At 40.3% G+C, this 9631-nt stretch overlaps 1 long non-coding RNA gene and 1 pseudogene across 1 annotated transcript; one reads left to right on the top strand and one right to left on the bottom strand.

The window, feature by feature from the left end:
* Positions 1 to 1385: 1385 nt before the first annotated feature.
* On the bottom strand, positions 1386 to 4194 carry LOC119271575. Its single transcript, XR_005134618.1, has 3 exons — positions 3824 to 4194; positions 3067 to 3125; positions 1386 to 1778 (listed from the first exon to the last, which is right to left on the bottom strand). It is a non-coding gene; the product is annotated as an uncharacterized LOC119271575 (long non-coding RNA).
* A 457-nt stretch (positions 4195 to 4651) lies between these two features.
* Positions 4652 to 5873, top strand: LOC119272314 (annotated as a pseudogene).
* Positions 5874 to 9631: the final 3758 nt, after the last annotated feature.

Below are 9631 nucleotides of genomic sequence, written 5' to 3'. Positions count from 1 at the left end.
ACCCTGCAGCGGTGTGTGGGCCACGAGCTCGTCACCGGATCCGGGGCGCTCCGTCGGCGGAGGAGCACCACTGGGAGGAGGCTGAGGTGGCAGGGCCCGACGGAAGCACGCGGTGGCCAGGCACCGCCCCAAATCTTGTCTCCACCAGGCGACGCGGGGTGGAGACGTGCGGCAGCCGCAACGTGGAGGGACGGCGGGATCTGGCAGGGCACGTGGGGTTCCGGGGAGGGCACGCGACGGTAGGAGAATCCGAGGAGGCGCAAGGCGACAGAATGATCCGGGGAGGGCGCGCGACCGAGGACTGCATGGGGGATCTCCTGAAGCGCGCGGGGTCCGGCGGCGCGGGGCCCGTGGGGCGTGTGGGAAGGTGGTGGCGGGGAAACTCGACTGAGGTGGTCTGGGAGAACGCGCGGCGACGGAGGTTTCCGGCGAGATCGCGTGGCAGCGCGGGGGACTGGGGCGCAGCGGGGATCGGGGATCGGGGGATTGGGAGGGAGCTGGTGGATCGAGAAGTTCAGAGAAGCTGGTGGGATTGGGGGATTGGGAGGGAGCTGGTGCGATCTTTTTTCTCCTTTTGTCATCATCGGTTAAGGAGTTCGGGAACAATTGTTCGCCTCTATATAGGGCTGATCGTGATCCAAATAACTATTCTGATCCTGGGATCAGAATAATGCTACTCGTCACCCTGGGTGAGGAATTCTTATTCCTCACCCCAGCCATCTCTCACGGTCACAATTCTAAACGTAAGAAACAAAGACATGTGGGGTGAAATTACAGCCTGAAAAAAGTAACCTGTCTATGTTCCGTAAAGCAAAGATGGAGTGCCATAATATTACTTCAAAAAGAATGAGGTAAGATTTGGTTCTTGGAAAGAAAGACACGAGGTAAGATTACAACCATCATACCGTGTCAGCCCACATGCTGAGATTACAACAAACCACATGGAAATCATTTTCTTTTGAAGAAAGACAGCATCCACGTGAAAATCTTTTGTCTTCTTTTTGCCACCTGTATAGTTTCAGCTTTGGGGACGTACATACTTATATATTATGCATGGATGCCTACCTTAGCATAGGATACAAAGAAGTATGGTCCCTCGCGTGTAGATAATTCTTTTTTTTAGTTGCCCATGTAGATACTTACCAAGTACTGTAAGATTACATCGATAACTTGCATACAACGTAGGATAACAGGAATTGGCCTACTTCCAAAGAAAGCAAATTCAGAAAATCTGTAGGAAAGCATTCAGCCAACAGAATATAAATGGCGCGATAAACGGCGCCACAAACCCTGACCTTTTTTTATAGCTCGATAGTTCATTTTCCAGCAAAAAATACTTTCTTGAACTGTTTGACCGATAAGTGGGCTTATACGGTGCCGTTTAAATCCCTACTGACAATCTGGGTATTTAGCATCAGATATCTATTTCTTGGGACAAGGTGTTGGCGCCAGAGACACCTATCATTTACTTCAAACAGAAGTTACATTTCTGATATTACCATTTGTAATGGTGTTGCCGCTTCTGGGTGGGCTGACTTCTTCCCCTGCTGCTGAAATGCAGATGCTTCACTGCTAGTGTTCTTCAATTCGAATGAAGATACCAATTCGTGTCTGACTAGTTGCTATTGTATTGGATCATGCATCAGATCTCATTCAAAATGAATTGTCCCCCTCATTTTTGGTTGTTCAGCATGCACCGTATCTCATGCAGAACCCTGAGTACCTCGTGTATGGATTTTCTTGACCTTACTGGAAGTAGTGCCTGTCATCTAATCACTCTGAAAAGCAAAAATAAAATAAAAACTGAGGATAAATTACTTGCTCCAATAAATACAAAAATTTCATGTTAAAAGATAATGTGAAAAGGGCTACAATCAGATAGATTTGGCATTATTGCTGGAACTGAAGGGGGAAGCAAGGATCACTAAAAAGTTGTAGCAGGTTAAAAGATAATGTATGAAATCTTTTTTTGCAGGTCATATGAAATCATATTTAAGTCACCATGAACTAATGAATACATTTTCATTGATGCATTCAGGTCAAAGAAAATAGCTGGTTGCTTTCGTACTTCTTTTTTGCGAAAGGTTTCTTTCATAAATGGAAGATAAGATTGTCATAATTACATAATAGGAAATTACAAGAATCAAATATTGCAGCTAAATTATATAAGAGCACCTCAAAAGCTGACATGTTCAAAATATTCATGGCAGACGTGTCATTTTGGATCTTATAAACATACCAGCAATAGTAATTGCAGGATAAAAACATGCCTCGTCTCTTTGTACTTTGTTTATTTGAATCAACCATTATCAATCATCTACTATCAATCTTTGGTTACACGAAACATAACATTCATCTAAGATAACCTTAGTGTGTGAGACAAAATAGCAAATCTTAATGATCTAGCATAGTGGTGCAACCCAATCAGTATGATACTGGAACATTCTTTGGTGATGCAGATAATTTTAAAAGAGCAAATTGCCAAATATGATAGGCTGAGATGTGCAGCTGTTCCAATGTTAGTATACACTAGCAGTGTCAACTCCTAATGTGTTATGTTACCTCTTACAAACTCTGAATATGCTACATGCTTTCTTTTGTATCTCTGGCTGCTTTTGTTTCCTAATACCATATTTAGTTAAGTCAACTACATATGAGATTTCCACAACATATAATAGATGTGGTTACCCCAGTTTCCATCCGCATTAAAAATTGGATATCATGGCTAAATCAACATAAGAGATGACTGACATCTTAACTACTACAAAACTTGTTATGCAGCCACAACCCAAAATTTCACGTCATAGTATTTTCAATACTAAAATGGTAATAGCAGTATCCAGCTTAAAACTTGCTTTCATATGCAACGTATCCTGCTTTTTTTCACTACACATTTAGCAAGTCCTACGTCAGGATTGCAGAAATAGCAGATGAGCGTAGCCAAAATCTTTCAAATACAGTGGCTTAAGTCAATAAATTTACACGAGGTCTCGACAAATGAACTTTCACATATTGTTGTGCAAGATGTCTAAAACAAACAAACCCAGGTGAAAACAGTAACACCACCTTGAGTATAAAAAGCTCCCCAGATTCATCCTGAATAAATAAGGCTTGAGCACATCAGGCTACAACATAAACAAAAACAACAATGAAAATCTGTAATTTATCAGCTCCCCTTGCATTCAAACTGCACGTTGGCAACGTACAAAGTGGATTAAAGAGCACAGAACCTTTTCCAATGAATGTGCGTGTAAGTATTGTATGGATTGTAGGGCTCAAACACAAAATTGGACTCTGCCCCAGAGATTTATTCTATCAGGTTAGCATTTGAGACATGCCATGTTCCACCTTGTGAAAATCTAATGGACACTGAATTCGAAAACAATGATTTAGTTGAGGCCAGAAAAATGAATTAACTACATAATAAAGTTGTAACCTACTCAAAAAGCAAACAAGACCAGTCGTAACATTGAAGGAGTACTCTTCTTGCCACTAGCAATACCGGGCTGCAAGTTGCGTTTCAGAATACCATCACGGAAATCAAATTCTAACGAATCTCCATTAAAATTCGTTCAGCTATGTTGGTGGATTGATTTAACATAGACGAGCTATTACAACAAAGTCTACCTAAATCATAACATATTTCACCATATCAATCATACGATCATCTTATCTTACCCTATTCTGATTATTTGATACACCATATCAAAGAATTGGGTGAAACAATTAAATGCAAGAAAAGGAGAAGACACACACTTGGTGATTTTGCACAATCAGAACTGCTACCATAGTCAAGATTCACATATAGGAGAAATTTCCTGACCTATTGAGGCACTGATGGGCAGGCTCTGGAGGTTGGGGTGATGGGTGGCGCTCAGGTAGGGAGGTAGCCATCGATTCTAGAGGTTTCTGGTGGAGAGGGAGCTAAGGATATGGCCTTCTCGATTCCAACTGATGAGGTCGCAGAGGAGAGCAAGGGGCTGATTCCCCTGCGTACAGCCGCCGCAAGGCCGCCGGTTGTCGTGAAGCCTCCTGCATTCCTGCTCGCCTCGACGCTGCCACCGGCCAACGGGGTCACACCCAGTGCCACAAGCAGCCGAGTCCACCCGTAGCTCCCGCCGTCTAGCCGCCGAAACCTGCCTCCGCATGCCGCCGAAACCACTCGCCGCTTCCCCTCCCAGATTGAATCGGCCTGAAAACTGCGGGGGCGTGGGTTAGCTCCTAAACGGCGAAAAATTAGTCACAAGCGACGTAATAAAAGTTTTTTTACGAGGGTGAAGAATTATATATATGTATAGAGTGGCACTATTCTGATTTATTTGGATCATAATGGCCCTATGTAGGGCGCGATGACACGTTCCCGAACCCACCCCACCACCGTACCTCCCCACGCCTACACTCCCACCCCGATCTAGCCAACCTCCCGACGCCCCACTGCCTCTCCGATCCAGCCACCCAACCTCACCGGCGCCGGCCCACCCCCGCCCTCGGAACCGGCCGCCGCACTGGACCGCCCCTGCCCTAGGAAACGGCCACCGCGCCGTACCCCTCGGGAACCGGCCGCCGCATCGCCCCCGCCCCGGATTGTGCCGCTGCAGACGCTGCTTCCCTCCCCAGATCATGCCAACCCCGACGTCACCCTCCACCGATCATGTCGCCCCCGCCTCCCTCCTCGGATCGCACCGCCACCATCCGCCGCTGCCTATCGCTGCCTTCGCAGTCCGTCGCTAGCTGCCGCTGCAGTCCATCGCTAGCTCACGCGAGGGAGGTGGTGCTGCAAGAGTTTGACACCCACATGCCAATGGCAAAGGAGACGACAAGCTGGTATTTGTCGGGGCAAGGTTATCTCAATTTGTGCCAGGTGCGGGCATGATGCAGAATTGTCTTTTGGATGATTTTCCGACTTGTGCAGATCTCATAATATTGATTGCAAATACTAGTATTTGTCTCATGGGTCACCCAATTCAGAATCTGGACTGCAGTCCCAGTGTCTAGCTCAGTACTGCTACTAATTTATTTATGTGATGCCGCTAAGGTGCAACCTGGACGGCAGTCCTGTTCAACACTTTCATGATAAGTTTCATCTAGTACTGTCGTGTTGCAAGTAGATGTGATGCCCCTAGGCTGCAACCTGGATTGCAGTCTCAATCAAAATACTTTCATGATAAAAAAGAACTTGAAACATCAGTTACATTACTCAATCCATCCATCTATTTAGCAGCGACCAAGCCAGGCCAAACCATGACGTTGTTGGCAGACACAACGCAGGAAAAGAGAGGAAGGTTCAGAGTGTGTGAGATGAGGCAGGCTGGTGGATTTTCTTTGCGTGGCTGCGTTTTTATCGCTTGCGGGCATCGTGGGAGAGTGGTTTTATAACCTTTGTCCTTGTCACACGCTTGGTACTCGGTAGTGGCTGTCACTGAAGCTGCCATTATATTTTCTTTTCCTCGATCAAGCTATTCCTTTCATGTTCATGTGTCCTCATTGTAAAATTTATGTACTTCCTCGCTTGTCAGGTGATCATTGACTCCACTGCTTCCTGGTACGGTCCTTGTCATGACATAGCCCTAGTCTTTGCCGAGTGAGTATGCCAAGAAGTTCCCTGGCGCCATCTTCTTGAAGGTGGACGTTGACAAGCTGAAGGTAAGCATAGCTCCACGATCCTCCAAAATATGTTTACTCAGTGAGAGTGATGTAATGCTTGCCCTCCATTTCATTTGTTCAATAGAATGTCGCTGAAGCATACAACGTCGAGGCAATGCCAACTTCCTTGTTTAGCAAAGGGCGGTGAGAAGGTGGACAGTGTTGTCGGTGGTAGGAAGGACGGCATCCATACCAATATAGTGGCCCTCATGGGTTGTGCATCCGCCTAAGAGGGGAAGAGTGATGCCCGATTATATCAATAAGAGCCAGCACCTGGTGTAAGTAGTTATCATTGTGATATGCTTTGGTTTAGTCATCACTGAACTTTGTGTTATTCAGTTTAGAGTTCAGAACTCCAGGTGTGCATCGCTTGTTCTAAGATACACTTTGAGAATGTGTGAAATTCAGGTCCACCCTCATCATTCAGACCTGACGGCGCTTTGTATAAGCTGCAACAACATCGGTCTCAACAAACACACCGATGTTAATTCAGACCCGATGGCGCTCTGTAATCTAAGTTGACGCAAAAAGTTTGTCTTGTAATTCATGGAAGTTTGATGCTTATGCTTGTGAGACTGAATCTGTTTCCATTTCATGAAAGCCAAAAAGAAAATTGTGGATGTGTTGTGATTGTGTGTGTGCGCGTGCACGTATTACACTAAAATTTTAAAAATTATTTTTTGTCATGTTTGTTTTCCATATTGGATTTAGAGTGTCAGTTTTTGTGTTCATGTAATAAAAAATTAGGAAGTTCAATTTTAAGGAAGCAACAAGTTCAACCAATACAGAAACACTAAAAAATACATTGAATAGAAACTTTTTTAGTGGGGTTCAAATTGGAAAGACATGAAAAAAAATTGTTCTCTGCTCTTTACAGTAAAAAAATGTATCACGTATTGGTTGGTTTTCCTCAACTACTTGCTCTCTGACACACATTATGTTGCCGCTTTCCTTCTCCTTCATGTGTGCCCTCTAAATGTTTGTCCTATTGCTTATGATAATTGACCCAAATTTACCTATTATTCTTGCACATGTTATATTCAAGGAAAAATGTGTGTAAAAATATTTGATTTCGAAAGTTCAGGTGTAACGAACTTCGAAGTTTAAACAAAAATATGTAAACAAAAAAATCATGGAATTCAAAGAATAAAAAACTGTGGAGTTTCATAAAAAAAATTAATAGCACACGAAGTTCATGTTTCAGAAATTCCGAAGTTCATGTGTACCACGTTCAGAAGAAAAATCATCAAATGAAAAAAGGGACCGCCTAGGCCATTTCACCGAAAAGCAAAAAATGCATAAAATGCCGCGACAAAATTCTATAAGAATTTCAAATTTAAAAATCGAAGCAGGTCAACGTTAAAAATTGTTTTTTTAATATCTAAAAGACAAATTTGGAAGTTCCAAAAATTTGAGCAACAAGTTAAAAAAATATTTATAACGCATTTTCCCATTTGTAAAAAAAATCAGAGAAAGTCAAATTAAAAAGAGGAGCATTTCAAAAGATTGTATAAAAAATGATTTCCCCATTCTATAAAAATAGAAGTTCAAATTAAAATAACGGCGCGGTATCATTGTTTACATAAAAAAACATTTTCCCCGTTACTAACCAATAAAACTAAGAATGGTGAAGTTCGATGTCTATAAAAAATCGGATTCTTCATATTGTTAAAAAATAAAACCAAGAAGTTCAAAAATTAATAACAAAGAAGTTCAAAAAACTCGTTTTTTCTTGTTACTAAAGAATAAAACTAAGAAGTTCAAATTACAATAACATAGAAGTTCAAAGGTTATAAAACTCAGATTCTCGTTCTAAAGAATGACTAACAAATTCAAATTAAAATAAGGTAACAACAAAAAAGTTATAAAAATGATTTTCCCCATTTTTTAAAAATTAGGAAGTTCAATTTTGAAAATAGAGTAATTCAATGTACATTAAAAACATATTTTTTTCTTGTCACTAAATAATAAAACCAATAAGTTCAATTTAAAAATGGGGAGAAGTTTGGTGTTTAATTAAGAAATATAAAAGATGGAGAAAAATGAAATCAGAAAGTCCATATTAAAAAGATGGAGAAGTTCGATGATTATAGAAAACTCAGATTTTCTTCATTATTAAAGAACGGAAACAAGAAGTTCAAAAATAAAAAATAAAAAGTTCAACTTTTAAAAAATATAACACTTCAAAATTTCATAAAAAAAGATTAAGAAATAAAACCAGGAAGGCCATATTAAAAAGATGGAGAAGTTCAATTATTATAGAAAACTCAGATTTTCCTCGTTATTAAAGAATGGAAACAAGAAGTTCAAAAATAAAATAACAAGAAGTTCAAATATTAAAAATAGAGTGCTTCAAAATTCATAAAAAAGATTAAGAAAAATCAGATTAAAAATTCATTAAAAAACTCAAATATTTTCACGTAACCGAGAGAGGTTCAAGTTGATAACTGCCAGAAGTTCATGTACTACACGGTGTGCATTTTGTATTAAAAAAGAATAAAAAAGCAAAGACTAAAAGTTTTGTTGTTACAAGTTCAAGTACTTCGTCGGAGAAAGTTAAAAAAATTATTGTAAGAGAAATTTGTAGAAAAGAAATGTCATTTGTGTAACACTGACGATGGATGAGAAAATGACAAACGAAAATACGTCACATAAGTTTAACTGAAAACAGCAGGAAGTTCAACTACCATAGTGGATGAATTTTAGATGAAAAACTTTTAAAATCGTCGCGAGTATGAAAAAATGATCAACACGGAAAAGTTGCATGTTTACAGCAGCTTTCGAACGGTATCTCATTTGCTCAATTCCGGTGAGTACATGGAGAACTACGAGTAGTGGATGGAGATCAGCGAGCAAAAAAAACACGTGGAAAACAGAGTGAAGTTTAGGTAGACATGCTGAGAAGTTCACGTTCTTCACGCGGTGCATTTTCGAAGAATCTGTTTCGCGATAGAGGCATAACGAATGATCCAGCCGTTTTCGAAATTACTTGAAAACGGCTAAGAATCAGAGAAAACCATCAACATGAAAAAGTTTTCGCATTTTCCGTAGCTTTTCAATGGTATATTATTTGTCCAATTCTGATAAAGTTTGTAGAAATTACGACGAAAATACGTTTTTCGCCATTTTCCAAAACTGACTTAAAACCGTAAAGAATTGGGAGAAAGAATACATACCAAAAAGTTTCGCATTTGTTCAAGCTTTCCAACTCCATATCGTTTGCTGCATTTGGACGTACGGTTAAAAAATTAGCTTGAAAATACGAACTCGGTAGGACTTGGACCATTTTCTAAATTACTCTTAAACCATTCAAAATTAGAAAAAAACTTTCAAGATGAAAAAGTAGTGCATTTTCATAAGCTTTCCAACGCCATATCATATGCCTCCATTGGATTAGCCGTTTAGAAATGACATCGAAAAAACGAACTCAGCTGTTCGGTTTATGAAATTTTACATTTTTTCAAATTACTCTTTAACCATTGGGAATTAGAGAAAACTTTCAACATGTGGAAGGAGCGGTTTTGCAGCAGCTTTCCAACGCCATATTATATGCCTCATTCCGATAAACGCTTTAGAAATGCGATCGAAAATATGATTCACGTTTTTTGTGCGAAGAAAAAACGGTTTTCAAAACTGCTCTTAAACCGCTTATATTTTGCCAAAAATTTAAGTTGGGTCATGATATTGGGGTCCATAGCTTTCCAACGGTATATCGTAAGCCCCATTTGGGCAATGTTGGCGGAAGTTCAACCTAGTTCACAGGGCAGTTCAACGTACTACTAGCGGGGCAGATCAGGTTGTGATCAGAATATATATATATATATATATATATATATATTTATTTATTTATTTATTTATTTATTTATTTATATCAGTTAGGCTTCAAATGCGTATAAATTGTGACACTAAATACGACTAGTAAGTAGTACAGTAGCAGTACTAGTATACGCCAGTCAAATTATTTATCATGTCCACACATTAAATTGAC

Source organism: Triticum dicoccoides, chromosome 3A (assembly GCF_002162155.2).
Source record: "Triticum dicoccoides isolate Atlit2015 ecotype Zavitan chromosome 3A, WEW_v2.0, whole genome shotgun sequence".
Classification (NCBI taxonomy): domain Eukaryota; kingdom Viridiplantae; phylum Streptophyta; class Magnoliopsida; order Poales; family Poaceae; genus Triticum; species Triticum dicoccoides.
The sequence above is the reverse complement of the archived record's forward strand: the minus strand, read 5'-3'. Positions and strand labels throughout refer to the sequence as shown.